Consider the following 6,397-nt stretch of genomic DNA (forward strand, 5'->3'; position numbering starts at 1 on the left):
CCGCAGCTGTTGGCTGATTTTTCCTTCCCAAATCCCTTCCAAAGCTCCAGGAAAACTGCTGTCCAACATCTCAATTTGCTGTTTGGAAATTCCTGCAGCAGCCCACCGACGTCCAGCCATCCCGGAAGCTACTATTGCTGTCCAGATCCCAGGGACAGCCCTTCTTCCTCTCTAGAAGTTTCCCTGAGCTCAATAGGTTGCTATCCTGTTGACCACAGCAAACTAGGGTGCTGTCCAGCCGTCCAGAACCAGTCCTAGTTACTGTCCTGAGGAGATCTAGTGATGTTCAGCCGCCCGAAGAGACTCCCATTGCTGCTGAGTGGTTCCAGAAGTTTGAAGGCTGCTGCCCCTTCATTCCAGCCATCGTCATAACTTCATAACTCTTTTTTTTTTTGGTAAACTCTTCACTCACTCTCTATCTTCTGAGTTTACTCTACTCGTGGTTATAATTTGATTCACAAAGCACATGTTCTATCGCCTCCGCTAAACCTAGTATTTGAATGAGTTGTGAGAGAGGCCCTTCATAATACTAATCTTATTGTTAGCATTGGAATTTCTCGTTGAAACCACTCATGTATGCAAAGTAAGACTTAGTTGACTATTTAATGATCTCAACCTCTCGCATGTGTTTAGACCTAAGCTATTTTATCACCTTAATGTTATCTTATCGTTTACATCAATAAAGGATTTTGCTTAACATTGCTCTCTAAAATTTACAAGTACAAACTTCCTTAAGCAAAGTCATTTTCGCATGTATTGTTTCACATCACCTTTCCCATGGAGTTGACATCCTTCGGTGCAAGGAAAAAGTCCTTGTACATCCGGCCACCACCAGCCCAATCAAATTCACTCGAGCAACCACCCGTTCAACTAAGTTTGAGCAAGCAACCAGTCAGAGGTTTTTTAAGTTGATATTTTTTAGAGGTGTCGTTAGGCTAAGTTCTGAGAGCAATTAGTGGTTGTCGGTATTAGATTTATAGCATGATTTTATGCAACTCAAATACTTGTATGTATTTCTATTTCACAAGTACTGACTTACGAATTTATATAGTAAGCTAAGAAAGTTCATTAAATTAATTTCTACGAAAAATAGTATCAAAAAGTGAAAATTATAATTAATTATATATGTTATAAAGCAAGTTATGATTTTAATTGCGGGAATATATATTTAAAAACAAATTGCGAATGATACGAATAATGTTTAAGCGCAGTTCATCAAAATTTTGTTTTAGATGCTTTATCCCCAATTAAATAAAAAAATTACATCATTGACCAAGCATTTGTTTATTAACAAAAACTTACATTGCCTATTAATTTTATTATGCTTTAACTATTTTATTTTGTATTCACTTGAATGCTTTTGTAAAATATGAAGAAAACAAGATAACGAAGACATGTAAATCCAAAGAGTTTGACAAAGTTATAATAAGTTTTCAATCAATGAATTTTTCATGTATAATTTTTTTGTCAAAAATTCTATAAATGAAATATTTGATATTCAAAATGATTTTTTTTTTATTATTATCAAAAAGCATTACCTGAGTGGCTTGAAGATTCAAACTTCTCACTATTCTTTGGTGATTTAACTAAGATGACTTATATAAACACAAATAAGGACAAAAAGAGTAATTGTGGTGATGATGATGATGATGATGATGATAATTGTTGACCTCGTTTTTATCTTGATTTGCCTTCGAGCGCGTTTGATCAAGTTGAGCGAGCCTCGTCGAGCTCAATTCAATCCGAATCAGCATCAATTCAAGTTTGATTTTCATTGAATTAATTTGGTCGAGTCGAGTCAAGTCCAAGTTAACCCGAATTGAGTCGAACTGGGTTTGATTTGAACTTAAAATTCAGCTTAATGGGTTCAACGATTATGATCACCCCGAAATTCAAATGCTGCCATTGCCGCAGTCCCCAGTCGCATGATCCTCCTATTTTGGGGCTGGTTCTGGCTTTCCTTCGAGTATCGAGTGCTGCAGAGTTCCTGTTTTTATGTATGAGGGTGGGATCGAGAAGGTCGAAGCAGCGGATTATCTCCCAGGCTCTGGCAACTCTCCTGGTATAACCATTCGGCTTTCGCCCACCACCCCCCCCCCCCCCCCGTTCGCACGGATCTCCCCTTTTCTCCAGAACTGAAGAGGCTGAAGCCCCTAGCTCTCTTGGTTCTCCTTCTTTCCCTTCTTTGTGGTTCGCACAACGTCGGAAGTCGCAACCTCCATCCTCCATCGATTCTCTTAGTCCGTAAGCAAGGAGTTGCCTCTGATTCCGTGATCTCTCCATCTCCTTTGGATCAGACCAGACCCGACGCCCTCCTCACCATCTCCCGCTCTGTTTGCGTGGAAGCCCAGGTCGAAGTCGCTTCCTCCCTACTTCCCTGGTTCGAACAGCCCTAGAGCCAGACCTTCCTCTTCTCTTTTGTTCGGTGAGTCTGGAGAAGCCGCAAGCCCGACTCCTTGCCCTAGCCACCTGTCTCTGATGTAAGCAAAAATTTGGGCCCCAAATTTTTGCTAGAAAATTACAAACTTTCTAGATAATAGAAAAAACATAAAAAGAAGACAAATTAGACAAAACAAACTTTACTTATATAAAATAAAGGACTTACAAACTTGACTCTTACAAACAACACAATAAAGACAACAACTTTCCTAAAACTGCTTGCCAAATGTTGAGAAGAATGATATAGGTGGGGTGGTCACCTGCGGCGAGAAGAAAGAGGTTAGAAGCCAAGACGAAGTGGAGACAAGCTCGCAAGCTTTCTCAAAGAGGGAAGGAAAGAGGGAAGTTGGACAAAGCTCGCAAGCTTTTCCAAACAACAAACCCGCAGGTTTTATCTCCAAAAATCACATAATATATCATATATCATATATAAAACATCCAAAACAACTCTATATATAGGCATGAGAGGGGAATACAAACAGCCCCACAACATTAATTTAAAAACTTATTTAAATAGGGAATATGAAAAGCCAACAGTCAACTCCATGAAACAAAGCACCATAAGCCACGGGAAAAGCCCCCCAAAAGCCACGGGAAGCAGCCCAGCCAGGAACCCGAAGAGGCAACCGCAAGAACTAAGGAGGCAGCCGTGGGAACCAAGGAGGCAGCCATGGGAACCAAGGAGCCAAGGCACAGGAACCTAAGAGCCAGCCACGAGAAACGAATAGACAAGAGGAAGGAGAAGAGACAAAAATAATGAGCTACTAATAAATTAATAAGTGAACTAAAAACATAGCTCATAATGAGCTAACTCTTAGTTCAATAAATGAACTAAAAACCAGCTCATAATGAGCTAAATTCCAGCTCAAAAATTAATGAGCTGGCAAGCTCAAGGGAAATCAAAACCAATTTTTTTTGGGTTTGACCCCCCCCCCCCACCCCCATCTACATCAGTCTCTTTCCCTCGGGAAGGTGATTTCTCATTCTTCTCTTCATTCTTATTCTTCTTCTCCTCCTACCTTGTCCTCTTCTTTCTCTACATTCTTCTCTTCTTTACTTTGCTCCTCCTCTTCCCTTTCTTCTTCTACAAGAATGATGATAGTTAGATGATTAATCTTTCAAGTGAAGTTGGGTAGAGTTTATCCTATCTGTTATAGATGATTCCTTGCAATTTTGTGAATGAAACTCTCCTACTTCATAAATATTTCACTTGGGAGATCAAGCTAGATGAGTTTGTGAAACATGAATGTATTCTATGGTAAAGTTTATATGGTTTAAAGCTATGTTCTTGGATTGTGTTTATGGATGGGTTGTATCATGTTATGTGTAGTTTAAAACTCATGTATAGAATATAGGAAATTATAGTATTCTTTGACAAGGGTATGCAAGGCGTTCGTAATAATGCTTACTAGGAAAAGATAAATATGTAGACAAAATATGCGTTGATTTATGTTGCTTGGAAGAGAACTCGTTTGGTTACCTTATACATGAGATCTATACTTATTCATGAGTTGCATCATATGATAGCTTATTTGAAATTCCATGTATAAATTATTAGGGATCATGAGAAGCCATGTTATTCATTGTCAAAATAGGTATGGAAGATACATGTGGTAATGTCAACTAAAAAAAAAAAGAGAAAGGAATGCATGAGCAAGAGGCTTGCGATCATATCAAGTCTTCACATAACTTCGTCGATTCATTTTTTTTGGAAATATTCAATTGTGAATGACATGTTTGGTTGTTTCTTTTCCATATTTGAGAAAGCATCATAGTGAAAAATTAAGGAGACACGTTCTTCCTTGGAAATGTGAAAAGTGGAATAAGTATTTAATGATTGATGATGAGTTGTGTTTGGTTCATTTCTCTTACCACCATTCTTGAAGCTCTTTTATGAAAATATGTGTAGTTAGAGCAATCCTCGGGTTGTTTTATTTTTTTATCATCCGCTTATTGAAAGATCCATGTTTAGTTTGGTATTGACATGGATTTTCTATGGAGTAGGCTTCTTGTTGGAGAAATAGTTTATATTATCTTTGAGTAACCTTTCTTTAAAATATATATATGTAAGATTCTTGTGATTCTTTTTAACTAATAAATGCATTGATAATTATAATCACTTTGGCAAGTGTTATATGTTTGGCATGCGAGCAAGTTCATAAAATTGGGTCGAAAGCCTTCTTAGGACGTTTGGCGATATATAGTGTGGAGGTTGAAAAACTATTTGCTTGTTTTATGGATTCAATGCAATGTCACTTGTGTTGTTGGAGACATTTTTAGCTAGAAAGAGTTGGTAAATGTTGAGGTGCTTTTATGCTTCCTTGAATTTCATTTCTCCTCTACTTTCTTGAATCTTATATAAAAATAGTATTGAGTTGTCGTGCCTTTGTTGTTTGTAGTTTGGAGCTCTCAGCTGGAGTTTTTTTTTTTTTTTTTTTTTTTTTTTTTTTTTTTTTTTTTTTTTTTTTAGAAAATTTCTAGCTTCCCCTTTCTCATTAACTCCCCACCACCCCAACACCAACCGCCGGCCAACCTTCTCCAAAATTTTGAAATTCAATTTCAGGTGCATCAATTTCTTTCCTTAATTGATCCCAAGCCATTAGAAAAGTTGCGCTTTTTTAGAATCCGAATTAATGTAGAAATTACTAACGTTTCCGAATGCTTTTAGACCATATTTAGGAAATTCTTTATGAGAGCAAAAATCTGAAATCAGATTTCAGAAAGTTGCGTTTTTTGTAGAATCCAATTAAACTGTTTAAAATTCCTAACGTTTCCTAATGCTTCAGGCCATTTAGGAAATTTCTTTTCTTAGAGCAAATTTGAAATTCATATTCCATATTTGATTTTAGTCTTGTTTATTTCACGTGGGGGACCACTTATTTTAAACAAAATCTTCCCTCTCTCCCATGCCGGCCACTCCTTACTCCTCCCCTTAATTAAAGCTTAATTTCATGGCTCCAAATAGGCCCCAATTAATTCCTAATTTTCCTCCTAAGCCTAATTTCAAATTTTCAAATTTGAAAATTACAAAATCCCAATTTAAATTCGGAAAATCTAAATCAATTCAGATTTCCCCACCCAACCTAGTTCAGCTTGGCTGAATTCAATTTCAGGTTTCCTATTTACGTTTCCCTCCTCTAAATCAAATCTCCATCTATTAATATTGCAACCAGAGATTTTCCCGGCAAGGCTTTATTTGTTCCCAGCACCGTGAACTTCCAAATTGCTGCTGTCCAGGAAAATTCCATCAAAGGGAAAGTCAGTGTACTTCTGCCAGAATCCTCATACTTGCCTGTCACAATGCTCTCGTATAGTTGTTGTTTGGATTTCCTAAGCCATACAGCTGTTTGATTTTTCAGATTTTGGAGGAGGAGATCCACTCCGTAGCAAAGCCAATTCGTTTCCGTTCTACAACATCTTCTCCTCTTACCTTGTCCTCTTCTTTCTCTATATTCTTCCTCTCTTTTCCGTTGCTCCTCTCCCTTTCTTTCTTCTACAAGAATGATGATAGTATAGATGATTAATCTTTCAAGTGAAGTTGGGTAGAGTTTATCCTTTTCCTGTTATTTAGATATCCTTGCATTTTTGTGAAATGAAAACTCTCATACACCCTCATAAATATTTCACTTGGGGAGATCAACTAGAATGAGTTTGTGAGCATGAATGTATTCTATGTAAAAGTTTATATGTTTAAAGCTATGTTCTTGGATTTGTTTATGATGGGTTGTATTCAAGTTATGTGTAGTTTAAAACTCATTTAATAGATAAGGAAATTATAAGGGAAAATGGGCCAAGCCCCAATAAAGAGATACAGCCATAAATAAGCCCACATAGCCAAAGAAAACAAGCAAAATACGGAAAAGAATTTGAAGCATTTCATGTGGCTGCATTTTGAGAGGGGGGGCGGGGGGGGGGGGGGGGGGGGGCGTTCATCTTGAACATCAAACCAAGTGTTAAT

General features: G+C 37.5%; 1 protein-coding gene across 4 annotated transcripts in view; it reads right to left on the minus strand.

The window, feature by feature from the left end:
* The window catches only part of LOC110116287 (tubulin-folding cofactor E), a 71,809-nt gene that overhangs the window by 54,448 nt on the left and 10,964 nt on the right, over positions 1–6,397 (minus strand). The gene's annotated exons all lie outside the window — the stretch shown is intronic.

This window comes from Dendrobium catenatum, unplaced genomic scaffold (assembly GCF_001605985.2).
Source record: "Dendrobium catenatum unplaced genomic scaffold, ASM160598v2 fragScaff_scaffold_601, whole genome shotgun sequence".
Taxonomy (NCBI): domain Eukaryota; kingdom Viridiplantae; phylum Streptophyta; class Magnoliopsida; order Asparagales; family Orchidaceae; genus Dendrobium; species Dendrobium catenatum.